Source organism: Styela clava, chromosome 1 (genome assembly GCF_964204865.1).
Source record: "Styela clava chromosome 1, kaStyClav1.hap1.2, whole genome shotgun sequence".
NCBI classification, from domain to species: domain Eukaryota; kingdom Metazoa; phylum Chordata; class Ascidiacea; order Stolidobranchia; family Styelidae; genus Styela; species Styela clava.
The window spans coordinates 28,891,983-28,908,941 of record NC_135250.1 but is presented as its reverse complement, the minus strand read 5'-3'; the positions used below and the strand labels follow the sequence as shown (position 1 = coordinate 28,908,941).

The 16,959-nt window shown below is 33.1% G+C and overlaps 1 long non-coding RNA gene across 1 annotated transcript; it reads left to right on the top strand.

The window, feature by feature from the left end:
- Positions 1-16,006: 16,006 nt before the first annotated feature.
- Positions 16,007-16,733, top strand: LOC144420349 (uncharacterized). The gene is made up of 3 exons (XR_013474699.1): positions 16,007-16,153; positions 16,448-16,495; positions 16,579-16,733. It is a non-coding gene; the product is annotated as an uncharacterized LOC144420349 (long non-coding RNA).
- The last annotated feature ends 226 nt before the right edge of the window (positions 16,734-16,959 follow it).

The following is a 16,959-nucleotide window of genomic DNA, read 5'->3' as shown; positions in this document are numbered from 1 at the left end:
CAAATTAAAAAGGACAGAACAGGCAAATTTAGCGATTGATCAAAATAGAAAGAGAGAGAAAAGTACATTAACGAAAAGGATAGAAAAAGTGGTAGTAGAGAGACAGAAGAACCTATGCCCTGTGAACAAGGCTTGTCGTTATTGCCCATCCAAGATGGATTGAAAAAAATCATCATAGACTAATGTGGTGAACATATTTCATATACCTTATTCGTAGTGTATGTAACAGGAAAAAAACATATTTAATTAGGTATAATTTTTATTTCAGACATTCAATTTAGGCATTCTAGACAAATTACTGAGTTTTCAAGGAAAAATATATATATGATGTTTTTGAAAAGAATATGTAATAAAAACTGCTCATAATAAACATGTAATATTTAATTTATTGTTTTTTGTGATGACGATAGACATAATTATATTTCCATAATTAGTTCAGTTCCGTCATTACTAGACAATAATTGCTTCTCATACAGTTGTGAGGATGACTGTGAGTCAAAGTTTCTCATAAATAGGTGTCGTAAAAACTGAAAGCCGGGAAGATTAATAGGAATAAATTAAAATAACAAACAACTGTATTTTGTAAAACTCATCGGGGACTGTTTTTTATATTTGCTTATAGAAATAAAAGGGATATATAAAAGTGTTTGATTGATATCTACATATTTCTAAAAAAATAGCAAGCATTAGTATATGTTTGAATCCGGCGGCGTCTAAAAATAAATAGACCATATTAAACAGGTTACGTCTCAAACTACAAAGTATTATAAATTTACTACGAAGAAAAACAAAACGGACTTTAAGCCAAAATTACATTTTGAATTGGATACACCCCTCAAGCTATTAAATATGGTTACTTTGTTGATTACAACAATCGTACATTAGGTGCTTTATAAGGTAGGTTTAGTTCAACGTTATGTTATAAATGACATGTCTGGATTGTTTGTTGGAAAAACTATATTTTATAAAACGCATCTTTAGCTGATTTTTTTGCATGCAGATATAAGAGAGATTGGTATTGGTAGAGATCTGATATTTCTGAAAAAAAAATATTAGGATTTATTTGAAGCTCTATGGTGGCATTTGAAATTTAAACAACCATATTAAGCGGGCACGTCTCAATCTACAAAGTATGAATACTACGAAAAACAGCAAAAATGACGCTAAGCCAAAAATAAAATTTAGAATTGAATACACGCCTCGAGCTATGAAATACGGTTACATTCTTTATTATAACAATCGTACATAATAATTATTATACTTGCTCAGTTCGACTTAATTCTATGAATAGAATGTCTTGACTGTTTGTTGAAATTTAATTACACGGAACGGAATTGTAACTGTAATGACGAGATTAATATGTTTCCAAGATTAAGGATGAGGATGCTTTTTAGAATGCTTTTTTGGATGAGCCCTAGAATGAGCATAGTGATGTTTATGATATACGTTCGTTAGCTTCATATAGAATCATTTTTAAACAGGTATGTTATAAAAATGGCAATTTTTCAATATCACTAAATTTATTTATAATTTTTTCCATCATTTATGTAGCTTCGTGATTGCGCGACAGTGAGAAGTGTTCAAGCCTGATCAATTATAAATAAAATAAGTGAAATGTTAAACAGTTTCAAAGTTTTTGTGCTTAGTTTTGTATTCAAATCACTTAGACAGCAAACGTGAAGGTTCAAACACTTTTAACATAGCAAATTAATTTGTATACGAAATAAACGAATTTTCTGATTTTTGTATTTTATTGTTTCCATAAATAGTTTAATTCTATTACATATTAACTTAGTATTCCGCAGACTTGAAATATGATTTTTGGTGCATATGCCCGACTATTGTTTTTGCTGGTAATTTAAATACTAGTTCTGATGCAAGCTGTATATATGGTTGCATGTCAAGGAGTAGGAGCAGAGGGAGGATATGGAATAGGATGAGTTAAGTAGAGTTGTTAAAGCTGAATGTCAAGTTCAGCATTAATTTAAATAGTATATAAACCGTTTAAAAACTTTGAAATTGTTTTAGTAACGCGACATAAAAAAGATATGGAAGAATACAATTAAATCATTTTAAATCAATGGGTGTTCAATATCATGTTTTGCCAACCCAAAGTAAAAGTTCTCATAAAATCTTGAGCCAATTTTGGGTTTTCAGGTGGCTTCGTGGAAAAGTTGGAGGATGAAATCCTGAAAGAATAATGAGATGATCATATCATATATTCTGGTCTTCCTATTTTTAGCAACCGAAACCAAACGCATATTTGTTAAATAGATTTTGTATGTTGTTTTAGGTGTTTCGCATGAAGATCGGAATATACATGGGAAATATACTGTGTATTAAATATTTTGAAATGTATCTGATGAGCAATAAATGAAAGCTGAATTGAAATAAGTTAACTCATGATTCGTATCATTATTGGTAATTTCAATATATACACATAAAACGGTCACTGAACAGTTTTCTACTCTTGTCTCAATCGGCTATTTTTGCGCTTGAGGGGAGTGTTAAAGCCTGACAACTGCCAGGTAAATTTAGTGAAACTGATCAGGTCTAAACTATAATAAAAAAAAGAGTTGCTGTATATTTATAATATATCTGATAAGCAATAAATAAAAGCCGAAGCCAAAAAATTGTCCCATGAATTGAATCATTCTTGATAATTTCAATACATACACAGAAAATGGTCATTGGATATATATCTGCTCTTACGTCACGGACAAATTGCGTTAATGTTTAACGTGTTAAAGCCTGGCCAGTGTTTGGTAATTTAGGTGAAATATTGAAATGTTTCATAATGATAAGTTATGAATTCAAATAACTGGGCTTGGCCTTCGAATCCTTTGTTCATCTTTGTGATCATTTACTATGTTATCATTTTTTGCCAGAATCGGTTGATAAAACTGAGTTCGTTTTACAACGTATTTTAAACTAAGAATCAATGAAAATAAGTAAGAATTGTATAATAAGAGAGAGAATTTATTTAATCTGTGTGTTAGATATGCGTTAAGACAGCTGATTAATGATATCCAAAATTTAATCACGAATAACTTCATAATGAAATAATTGGCAAAGTATTGTAAAAAGATATTTGAAGTTATACGGAAACAAAATGGCAAAGATGGAAATATAAAATACTGAGCAGTAATTATGTTTAACCATATGAAAATTTAACCTTTCTTCCACTCCGGGCTTGAAGTCAAAGTAAGTGGCCATTTTTGAATGCGAGAAACCTACCATATTTGTGTGCGAAGATATGAACCTACGCCCATCAAGCATTTGGAAAGCAACCAGACATCATTTACTAACAGGGAGTTTTCACATTCATATTCAAATCATGTTTTCAAGGTAAAGAAAATTATTTCATCATAATGTCCTTGTTTGTTGTGGTATTCGGTGAATGCTCATAAGAACGATGTAAAGTATGATTTATTGTATTTTTTGGTAAAGATAAAGGGAGGAGTATTCCTAGTGTTTTACGAATTGGATCAGAAAAAGTCCAATAAAAGTTGAAACAAGCAATATTTACAAGCCAAATTTAGCAATTGTGTTTTCCATTTCCTGTCGCTATTTATTTTTTGATGGCTTGTTATAAGCTTGGTTATAACTTATTTAATTCTTACATTTTAAAACCAAAGAAATTCACTACTATTCTTTTTCTTCAAAATCCATTCTTTATATGCAAAGAATTTATCTAATTCGCGAGTAACAAAATTGTAAAAACACTAATGAAGTTTTTTAAAACAATTCTGGTATATCGAAATTGTATTTCAAAAAACTAATTTCCAGACGCGCGTTGCATCATCTTACTAGCGTTTGTTAGTTCTGGGCAAAACCATCAGGCAAAAATTTCGTATAAGTAGGTATCGTTCGAAATAACATAAAAAGCTGATTAATAAAATAAAATATCAGTAGACTGTGCTTACAAAATACATCACTTTATAAAGCGTCAAGGGTGGTTTATTTCACTTTGGTAAGTTAAATATGGAAGTTTTGAAAAAACAAGGCCTTGTTTAAGCAGAAGGTTGAAACGTTAAACTCGAAAATGTAACAAACAATATCACCAAAATACGCCTCAAGTGCTACGATGAATTAGGATTTTCTATTAAAAAATAAATAAAAATAACGTTGGCCTAAAAATACAATTGAATACTATCAGCAAATATTCCCCGAGCTAAGACGATTGAGTACAGCCGTGTATATGATGTTTCGTACGATCTACTAATTACGATTACCTGTATTCAATGAATGAAATTCCTAGATATTTTGATGTAGTACAGTAAAAAGGACGAAAATTTTCTATAGCGTTTGAAATGAGAATGCTTCAATTTAGTAAAATAATTTTAATATATTGCTGGAGAGTATTTTATTTTTTAAAAATTCTGCAAATCTGATGGAGAGAAAGGATTTATTTACAATTTATAGAAGCTTCTGATCTCCATATGGGATTATTTAGAAAACATGGTCCTGATAAACAATTTTTATTTTTTATTTTATTTTTATATTTTCATAATTTATTTTAATATACATCAATACAAGATACTAGTTTAGAGTTTCATAACTTTGAAATATTATTTCTGGAGCAAATGCTATAAGACTGTTCTTCTTGCTGGTAAATAAAATGATGATATTGAAACATGTATGTAATGTATGGTTTATTGTTTTCTATAATGACGATAGACAGAGTTGTATTTCCATAATTTGTTCAGTTCCGTCATTACTAGAGATTAATTGCTTCTCAAACTGTTGTGAAAATAACTGTGAGCCAAAGTTTGCAGTTTCTATAAAATATGTGTTGTGAGAAACTAAAAGACGAGCAGATTAATAATAGAAAGTAAAATACCAGTATAATGATCTTGCGCATGGAAGTAAACTGTCGTTTTTGTGCACAAAATAATATACAGAACACGCCGAGTTTTCCAAGAGCAGTCAGAAACATTTCTTCACAGAAAGCTATGTCTAGAACTGTCAAAGGAAGAATTTATTCTTTATTCTATTGTTTTAGATTGAGCTACGCGCAATGACTATTTGATGGGAGAGTGTATTGTATGATATTTATAATTTCCATAATATGTATTGGTATACGTACTACCTCAATTCATAGAATTTTACATCATCTTTATTATGGAGTATGTGTGCTTCTGGAATTTTTTCAAATTAAATAAAACAAATTTTTTTTTTAGACGAGTTCAGAATTCTTGTTTTTGTTTTGAAATCTGAGAAGTGATAATTATATTGGCAATATAGTATATATTTTTTGTGTGATTTCAATTCATCAGTTACATTTTAATATTTCTAAATATTATTTTACATCTCTATAAATCTTAATATTTTTTTATGGATAAAATTTGAATAAGATTTATGATATTGTGCAAAGCCCTAGACTGTTATTATGCTTGTAACCAAGTTAACTGAGATGTTTAGAAGCAGATATAAATCTTTTCGTATCAGGAAGCTGAGGCTTTCCAAATTAACATCTTGATTTCTTAAGAAAAGAATCATAGTGATAAAGTTGTTATTTTAGTGACGTACTGTTGTTTTTTAAATTAATAATATTGAAGGACGTAAAACCGGTTAGTTAAGTTATAATTGTTTTTAACTTGTTGTTCACTGGACATAATTAACTTGAATAGCCCCAAGCCATATCACAATGACGAATCATTTTTATATAATTTATATCTGTTGAATAACGCCAGCCAACACGCCACGAGCTATGATATAAAATTACATTGATTTTAATTGAGTATGGTCTGACATAAGATTTTTGTACAATCTCCTAGTCATGCCCAACTTTATTTACTACGTAAAATTTCCAGATTTTCGTTGTAGTACATTCAGAAACACGAAAAGTTTTTAAAACGCTTGATATTGGAATGTTTGGTTGAGAATAATATTTTTAACTTTTATTATCTAGTAAAAAAATATTTTACCTTTAATTAAAAAATCAAATTCTTACAGTTTATTAATTTAAGGTTTCATAACCTTGAGATATGTATTTTGGAGCAAATGCTATATGACTGTTGTTTTCACTGGTAAAATAAATGATGATATTGTAACATGTAAACATGTAATGTTTGGTTTATTGTTTTCTATTCTATGATAACGATAGACAAAACTATATCTTCATAATTCGTTCAGTTCCGTCATTGATGGATATTATTTGCTTCGCATACAGTTGTGAGGAAGCCTGTGAGCCAAAGTTGGCAGTTTCTCATAAATATGTGTTACATAAAACTAAAAGCCGAGCAGAAAAATGTTAATAAAGTAATACATCAGTAGAATGATCTTGTGCATGAAAGTCAACTGTCATTTCTGGGCAAAAAGAAAATATATAGAAACACGAAGAATCTTTCAAGAGCTGGATGATAACATTTTTTCACAGGAAGTTATGTCCGGAGCGTCCGAAAGATGAGTTTACTCTTCATTCTATTGTTTTAGATTGAGCTGAGTTATTTTATGAGAGAGTGAATTGTATAATATTTAATACTTCCATAATATTTGCTGGTGTACGCATGGCCTTATTTGATAGAATTTACATCATTATTCACATGGAGTCTCTGTGCTGCTGGAATCTGTGCTATGTGCTGCTAAATTGTTACTCGAATATAAATATTACTGTCGATAAATATCAATGTGAACATCCTCACGAAGAGTAGAAGTGAATTCACTCATTGCCTTAGCGCCATCAATATCTGGGTCTCGATTGTGTCTGGCTGTCTTCTCTTCCATTTTCTTGTTGACCATTGTGAGCATGTTGACCATATGCTTTCTCTGAGCATTTGCCTTGAACACTTCGGTCAGAGCTTGTATGAACCAGCTTCCCCTTTTGTCCACAAATGTGGAAGTTTCTATTTGTGCTGCGAAAGTAACAAGAGTGTCACACGCTTACGTAACCCTAGGCGGACGATGCCTCTGTGCAGCAATTTGAGTGTTTCGGCTTGTTTTGTAATCTTAAATTTTTGTTGTAGAATCGATCAATAATCTCTGATACGTGGATAATGTTTTTGTCCGCTCCCTGAATATAATCAATTTCCTCATCATGTGACAATTCGAAAACAGCTATGAAGATTTCATTGCCAGTGCAAGTTCGATTGGCAACATTATGAGCAGCTGTTCTCATAGCTTCGGAACTTAAATTGTTCTACACTTTTACTTCACATCCAAAATTTTTCCACTTTCTTCCAACATCTTCAGGTCCATTCTGTATCCCAGAAGTTCATCTTCATAATTGCAAATGACCAGAACATGTGATTTCTTGTCGCCTGAACTTGGACAATTGAATTCAGCGGCTCTCACTTGCCTCTGACCAGTTCCTTCTTGATCTGATCGATCGGTGGACTTACCGATGTTTATACTACCTATATCGTTTGCAGCAATATTGACCGAATGACATGCCATATTGATAACTATATCTATACATATACGAATTTTTTTTATAGACATTTATTGTAATTGCTAACTGTTGATATGGCTAATAATGCCTTGTCGAGTAACGTCCCTAATAATTGATTGTGCTATCTGTCTTGTGATAACGTGTCGCAGTTGCGTCACTCGCTAGTATGTTCTGTTGCTGTAAACATCTTATGTTGTGTGTTATGCTGGTGTAATAAAGAAGTGTAAGCGTATTCAGTTGAACCCTTATTCTATAATAGCTTGGGTGTAGAACTTAACATATAACCAAGACATTATTAACATGGTGGCAGCGGTATCTGAAATTCGCTTACCGTCGACTCTTGATCTGCATGATGAAAATTTATCAGAAACATTTAAGAAATGGAAGAGACAGATTGATATTTTCATGCTAGCCAGCGGTTCTACTAGCAAGTCAAAGGAAGAACAGAAGGCAATAATCTTATATTGCGCAGGTGCTCAAATGATTGAAGCTGCCGAACACTTTGTATACAATGATACAGAGGACGAAAATGACCCTAAAGTTCTACTACAGAAAATGGCTGAACACTGTAATCCTCGGAAGAATGAGGTGATGGAGACTTTTCGCTTTTTCAATATACAATACGAAGACAATTTTGATACATTTCTCGTTGAACTCCGTAGTAAAGCCGATTCCTGTAATTTCGAAAACAAAGACCGAATGATCAGAGATAAAATCGTATTTTCAGTAAGCGGTAAATTACAAGAAATTCTGCTGCGGGAGACTGATCTCAATATATCAAAAGCCATGAAGATTTGCCAAACATATGAAATGTCAGAAAAGCAAGCGACTGAGATCCGTGCAACTTCAGAAAGCGAGCAACAAATTTTGTCGACTAAAAATAGACAATACCGAAATACGAACAGAGCTTCGAAAAACAAGCGTATTCCAAATGCATACCAAGAATGCAAATTTTGTGGACGCAGACACAACTTTGGGATATCCTTTTGTCCTGCCTACGGAAAAACTTGTCATTCGTGCAATGGTAAAAATCATTTCCGAGTGAAGTGTAGAAACGCAAGCTATGTTCGACAAATGAAGAAACAAGACCAAAATGAAGAAACTCTTAAAGGTCATCAGCGCGTCCAGAATATAAATAACGTCAACAGTTCAAGAATTACTGCTCTGATGGAAGTCAACAATTATGAAGTCAGATTTCAAATTGATAGTGCTGCAGATGTCAACACGATATGCGAGAAATATGTGCGGAAAGACCAAATTAGACCAACTACAGACAATCTTGTGATGTGGAATAAAACGAAAATGAAACCACTTGGTGAGGCAATTTTAAAGGTAAAAAATCCTCGAAATGATGAAGTCGCAGAGGTAAGATTTACTGTTGTCAAGAATAATTTCAACTGTCTTTTGGGGTTAATGACAATACAAGAAATGGGTTTGATTACAATAAACAGCGATAAATTTATTGCAAATGTTGACCTACCGCAAACTTTGGGAAACTTGGGAATAGCGAAATTAAAAGTTGATCCCGATTTTCAACCTAGAGTTTTACCTTGTAGAAAAATCCCAATAGCTCTCCAAGATAGAGTTAAATCAGAATTAGATAACCTGGTGAAAAGGGGAATCTTAATACCGGTGGATGAACCTACCGATTGGGTTAGTCAAATGGCTGTGACTGAGAAACCTAACAAAAAGCTTCGAATATGTATTGACCCTCAACCTTTAAATGCCGCGTTGAAACGAGAACACTACAGATTACCTGTTCTTGATGATGTATTGCATAAGCTACGCAATGCAAAAGTGTTTACCAAGTTTGATGTAAAAGAAGCATATTGGCACGTAATATTAGATGAAGAATCGAGTAAGTTAACGACAATGATCACACCTTTTTCTCGTTACAGATGGGCTAGACTCCCATTTGGTTTGAATGTGAGCAGCGAAATATTTCAGAAACGTTTAAATGAAGCATTGTTCAGATTGAAAGGTGTTATAACGATTGCAGATGACATCATAGTAATTGGATGTGGAGACACGAAATCTGAAGCGGAAGCGGATTTGAGAGAGAACACAAGAAATCTCCAAATAAGGTGCCGAACTAAAAACATTAAATTAAATGATACCAAAGCAAGAATTATGAAAGAAGAAATAACTTTTATGGGCCATAAGATTACAACTAGTGGGATAGAGCCAGATCCTGCTAAGACAGAGGTCATAGTGAAAATGTCATCGTTAAAAGATTTCAGTGATGTGAAACGATTTTGTGGCATGATTCAATATTTATCCAGATTTTTGCCTAATCTTGCCAGTGATCTAGAGCCAATTCGAAATCTCACTAGAAAGAATGTTAAATGGCTATGGGACGAAAAGTGTGAGAAAGCTTTTCAATTGGTCAAACGTAAAATTACGAAATCGCCCGTATTAGCTTATTACGACCCTAACCTTGACCTAGTTCTACAAGTTGATAGCAGCAAAGATGGTCTTGGTGCTGTTTTAATGCAGAATGAGAAGCCTATCGAATATGCATCCCGTGGTTTGTCAAAATCTGAAAGAAATTGGGCTCAGATTGAAAAAGAAACTTTATCTGTTGTATTTGGACTTGAACGATTTAATCAATATACCTATGGTCGCAAAGTTATAATTCACAACGATCATAAACCTCTTGAAACAATTTTGAGCAAACCATTAAGTCAAGCGCCCAGACGTTTACAAACTCTTATGATGCGATTGAACAGATATAATATCCAATTCAAATATATGCCTGGAAAATCCTTATTAATTGCTGATACCCTCAGCAGAAATTTTAGCGAAAATTCCAAACATTTTCCACATATTTTGAAAGTAGACGCTTTAGAGCAAATTCCAGATGAAAGAATTGGAGATGTAAAGCAAGCTATGATGAAAGATGATGAATCGATGAAGTTGCTGAGATATATAAAACATGGATGGCCCGAGCATAAGTATGACTTACCTGACTGTGTAAAACCATATTTTTCAATAAGAGATACATTGAGTTATCAAGATGATATTATTTTGAAGGGTGAACGGATATGGATCCCAAAATCTATGCGTAACGAAATAAAGCAACAACTTCATTTTTCTCATTTAGGTTATGCGAGTATGATGCGCCGTGCTCGTGAAACTGTCTTTTGGATTGGTATGTCCAAAGAGATTGAGCAAATTGCTAACAATTGTTTTTCTTGTCAGCAGACGAAACCAAATAATCAGAAAGAACCATTATTGCAACACAACGAAGGAAGTGTTCCTTGGGAAAAAGTTGGAATTGATTTATGTGAGTATAAAGGGAAAAATTATCTAATCACGGTTGATTATTTTTCAAGTTTCTTCGAAGTTGATGTGATGACGACGACAACTACGAATCAAATCATCATATGTCTGAAACGCCATTTTGCTCGACATGGTATTCCAAAGATGTTAATCTCAGACTGTGGGAGAAATCTCAACTCGTCTGAATTCGAGAAATTCATGAGAGATTGGAGAATTCAGCATGTTACCTCTTCACCTGGACATCAACAAGCGAATGGAAAAGCTGAATCGTCCGTGAAAATTTTCAAGAATATGCTGAAAAGGACTGCAAACACGAATGAAGATCAATTTCTAGCTCTTCTAGAAATAAGAAATACGCCGCGTCAAGATTTGAACAGCAGTCCGTCAAAGATGCTATTTGGTCGATCAACCAGATCGATTATACCTACAATTACGAAACCAAACGTAAATTGTGACTCGAAACGCCTGCGTCGAAAGCACAGCGTGAAGAAGAGTTATGACAAATCTACAAGACCAATGCGAGAACTTAATTTGGGCAAAGCTGTATATTTTCAACATCCAGAACGGAAGGGATGGAATAGAGGAACTATTGTGAAACGAATTGCTACACGATCTTACATTGTCAAATCGAAGAATGGTGTTACATACAGACGAAATCGTGTTCATATCCGTCCTGATGAAAGTTGTAATATCGAAAAATATGAACCAAGTATTCCATTCTTGTCTGACTATAAGCCGAGCAATCTTCCGGTTGTCAATGACAATTCTCGACCTCTGATTTCGAATGATGTTCCAACCAGACCTCGTCGAAATCGTAAACCTCCTATTTGGATGAAAGACTATGTGACTCAGTAGTGACTATAACTTGATTTTGAGTGTTAAATATTATTGCTCATTTATGTGTCTTAATTGTAGTGGTCATGAATTGCGTAATAGGTAAAGGTGAATATTTCCTATTCTGAATTTGAAAATAATTTATGAAATTTATCTTAAACGAAGAGGGATGTTGATATGGCTAATAATGCCTTGTCGAGTAACGTCCCTAATAATTGATTGTGCTATCTGTCTTGTGATAACGTGTCGCAGTTGCGTCACTCGCTAGTATGTTCTGTTGCTGTAAACATCTTATGTTGTGTGTTATGCTGGTGTAATAAAGAAGTGTAAGCGTATTCAGTTGAACCCTTATTCTATAATAGCTTGGGTGTAGAACTTAACATATAACCAAGACATTATTAACACTAACGATACAGTATATGTGTATATATTAAAGCTTAGCATACCATAACTCATTCACAACGCACTCAGTCTTTTCTACGTATATCCTTTTCGGTATCATGTGTGTTTTGCATTTGCATTTTACTGCATCTTGTCATTTTTTAGAATTAGTAATTTCAGAAACCCCAACAAATAGACTTGTGTGTTGTAATTTACTAGTTCAGTCTTGAAAAAGTAATAACTTTTTCATGTGATTGGCTGGCGCCGAACGTATATAACTCAATATTCAAAAAATAACCAGATTTTAATCATTCTTATCCGCAGTTAACTAAACTAAAAGCAAGAGTAATTGGCATAATTTTTTAATGTTATAAAGTTCTTCCGAAATTATAATCTTAACCAAAATATAATTTGTTTTAAAACCTAGTATCACTTTTCCAAAAATATAATAATTTTAAAATATAATTTAATAAAAAAGTCGTGTTTTTCTTTTTTAAAAAGGGCATAGCATATTCAGATAAAATGTATTTTTATTAGTATAGTCAATCTACAATGAAAATAGACATACCTATTACGAAGGCACATAGCCTTTTTAAAAACACTACCGTTTTCAAGAGGTATAGATAGCATATGCAGCATAATCAGACGGGCGTCAAAACGCATTATTAAGAGGATCCACCAAACTCCTAAGTAATTGATATTAAAGGTAATATAAAAGTCGGTGGAATATTATTTTTCACGATTTTTCAAGTATCGAGAAATTAAAATTTGTCTGCGATCTTGTTTGGTTTGTTCATTATACGATTCCCCCACAATGGTGCCACGCCAGTTCAAATTCTTGTCACAGAATCAGTGAAATATAAGTTTCCGAATAATATTCTGTGTCCATGCGTTTATTAGTCGCATATACGATATTGTCATTGAGTATTCAGAAATGTATTTCAATGAAACAAGAAAATATTTTCCTCATTTTCTGCAACTTGCGTTAACAGAGTTTGTTACAGCCAACCAACCCTGGGCTACCGATCCCACTTCATAAAATCCGATAACTTCCAGTCGAAATACGTATTATTTTGCCAAGATGTTACATTGGATTATTAAGGGCAAACTTTTAGTCAATGTATTCAATTACGTTTTTTATATGCTTATAATAGTTTTGTGTATAATAATTTTCAAGTATATTCATTGAAGCGGAGAAAGACTGTAATGAACAAAAAACAGTCTTAGCAAATATACACTTTTTCCCGATTACATACAGAAAAAAAAATAGAAAGTTAAAATGTATATTCACATCTTTTTATCCCAATAATCTTCCAATCCAATTGTTTCTCGAATCCCCAAAATACCAAATTGACCTAGAGTTTATTGGGTGCTTTCACACTGTCGTCAAAAGTACTATTCTCTAGAATGGCACTTGCTTTGATATTGAGTGTTGTGTTTCAAATTAGTTATAACATGTAGGAGAAAGTAGGCTTTACTTCAGGGAGAGGGGTTTGGAACTGAGCAGCCGAACTTTTGCTTTATTACGCTGATAGTGAGTTCTACTAAATAAACTTGAAATGTGAATTTATGGTGAATCCATGTCGCCAATTAGAAAATACATTTCATAAACTACATTGGTTTGTTTTAGTTGTCTGCACTTGATCTAATCTAACGGACTAGGGTGATTTGTGTAGATGCAGAAGAATCTAAAGAATTACACTTGTGCATCGTGTTCATCGTGTAAAAGCAAACAAATTTATTTTGTTATCAATCGAAACGTCCCATTGAACAAAAGAGAATAGAGCTTGTGGTATTAACAGTGCGACGCTGGTCAATAATAAGTCTAATTTATTTTTGAGGGACCGAGGAAGTAGTCCATTTTCGAATGTTGGAGATCCTGTTAAAAGCGTCAGTCCGCAGAGCAAACTTACGTAAGCTATTATACGCGTAACGGTTGTCAGATATGTGATTGAAAAAGAGCACAAGTTTTTACGTAATCATTATCATTGTTACACATTGGAACGACAAAGATTATGGGTTGTGAGTGTTGGGCCGTAAAATCCATGCGCCACTGAAATCTAATAGTTAAGTGAGGGAGTAGTTAGTTTACAATCGAACATTCAGTTTTAGCCAATCCTAATGTACAAAGACTAGCTAACAAGCTTGAAACTGGCGAAACTACGATGTTTGTTGATAAGCTTGCAGTGAAGCACGTTTCTAATGCCTTAAAAGATGCGCATTACGTATTTAGGAATCTTGATCAAAATTTTATTTCTTCCAATCCAAAAATAAAACTGACGCGACATTTTCACGTATTTTAATCAGGAATTACGTGTTTTGGCTCAGAGCTTAGTTCAATGGTGCCACCTATGTTGACACTTGTTAAACAACCGTGGACATAATATCTGATTTATAGAAAACACTTCAAAATACGCAACGGTAACGTGAAGCACCTCTCAATGTCAAGCATTGTTATTTTGTTAGCATTCATCCAAAATTTAAAAGAAAAGCACTTGAGTATAGTGAATGCACTCAACACGGTAGAATGATAAATTGTTAAGCAAAGCACTGTAGTTGCATTTTGCTCATAGTATATCAGTACGTAGAAAGGCATATGTAAGTAGTAGTTGACATAATTGAGATTCAGAATAAAAAAATTCTATTGTGCATAGCCAAGCCTACAGGCTTGAATATGGCAAAACTATGATGGTTGTAATAATTGCTTGCAATAAGGCACTATTTTAATGCCTAGTAAGATGCTCATAGAGTATTTAGAAATTTTGATCAACATTTTATTTCTTCAAGCCCAATGTAAAATTTACGCGACCTATTTACAGATCATAATTGGGAATAACGTGTTCTGGCACATACATTAGTTTTATAGTGTAAACTAGTAAAACAACCGCTGAAAATGTATTCAGATTTATAGAAAACACTTCAAAATACTAAAGGTATCTTGGATTATATCTCAATGTCAAGCATGAACATACAGTGGTAAAGGATTGGCAAATTTCGTTTATTATCGGTCATCAGAACTAAGGAAACAAGAGAGCTATGCCCAAATATATGGACACGTCTGTTCGCAGTACAGTACGGTTTACCGTACCGTCGATCAGCGTAAGGAAAAAATCGTAGCAAAGTACCGTAAGGACTCCGTTACGGACCATCGACGTTCGATGGCACGTGATCAAAAAGAAGAGGAGTGTCGGCTATGCGTCCGCAGAATGTTTGGTGAGGTCATAGCAAACAAAACAAATCTCACAAAGCTAACAGAAATATTTGAAATAAATTAAAGTAATAGCCATCTGGAAAAAAATTTCATCTTTCACCAGTAAAAATTTCGAAGCAATTGGTCCAGTAATGAAAGAGAAAAGCGTTTTTTCAGATTTTCCACTAGATGACAAAAAGTGTCAAAGAACAACAACAACAAGACCAACATAATATTGAAACGATCGTTATGTCCACTACGTGTCCAAAAAGCACTTGATTGTATTTTGACTTAACACGATAGAATGGGCTGTCATTGCGCGTAGCACTGTAGTTGTGTTTTGCTAATAGTATAACGGTACGTAAAAAAGTCTTTCCTAAAAAATAATATGTAAGTGATCGATGACTTATTCGAGATTCATATTTTTTTAGGATAGGTTATGCAATCCACAGAGTTACCTCAAGCCTCATGGTATAATCGGTTAGTAGAAATATTGTAAAACTCATTTAAACGAAAGTTGTTGTGGCAAATTACGAGATAATCATTATGTATAAAATCTTCGTCTAGAAACTTTATCAGGTCATTTTTTGTACCTTTTGTACATTTTTTTTGTCATTTTACATTGTGCAGACATTGTTTCAAATAAAAGATGTAAAGAATAATTTGACGCATCTTTGGATAACGATCGAAAAAAAAAAAATTTAACTGTCATTTTGAAAGATATCTTCAGCTTTGGAATAAAAACCTTTCGTCAGAAATAAGTTTGGCGACGTGTACTTAAGATGTTTCCCGCTCAACTTGGCGGTGGTAGTATCTTAGTGTGAATTCATTAAAAGTGCAAAGTGTTTTTTGCGCCAATTAACAAATTTGCTGATTTTTTGTATAACATTGTCTTTCATGAATATTTCAATTATTTTATTAGATATTAATTAGTATTTCCAGGAGTCGGAATATGAATTTTGGTGCTCAGGCTCGACTATTGTTCTTGCTGGTGATTACATTACTGATGCTGTTGCAATCTGCAGTTATGGTTGCATGTCAAAGAGGAGGGTTCGGTGGAAGATTTGGTGAAGGTGAGTAGATTTGTTAATGCTGAAGTTATGCAATTTGTAGATATGTCTGATTCAGCTTGATTGTAAATAATAAGGGATATGACATAGGTTAAATGCTTTAAAAACGTTTCGGTAACGCGAATTAGGAAAGATATTAAAGATGAAACTGAAATGATTTCAAATTTACGAGTCGGTGGATAGTTAGTTCGTTGACCGAGATCAAATTTTTGTTAAAGCCTACTTCATTATCATGTTTTGCCAACCCAAATGCAAAGTTCCCATAAAATTCAAAGTCAATTTTTTTCCCATTTTTAGGTGGCTACGTGGAACATTTTGAAGATAAAATTCTCGAAGAATAATGAGGTGATCATTTGTTCCAAACTTTCTCTTTTTGACCTATGGGACCACAAGCACATTTGCATAATAAATATGTTATGTTGTTTCAGGTATTCTGCATAAAGAGCATAATATACATGGAAATATATTGTGTAGAAGGTTATTTGAAATGTATCAGATAAGCAATAAATAAAAGCTGAATTGAAATAAATTGACTTATGATTTGTAACAATATGGATAATTTTAATATATACTCAGAAAACGGCCGCTGAAAAATTATTTACTCTAGTGTCAATAAACAAGTTGTGCGTTTGTAGGTAGTATTCAAGCCTGTCAGCTGCTGGGTAAATTGAGTAAAACGGATAGATCAAAATTATAATCGAGAAACGAGTTGCTATATATCTCAAATATATCTGCTCCATGTCATGGGCAATTGGATGATTGTGTCCAAGCCTGGCCAGCAGTTCTTGGTTAATCAACTAAAATATTGG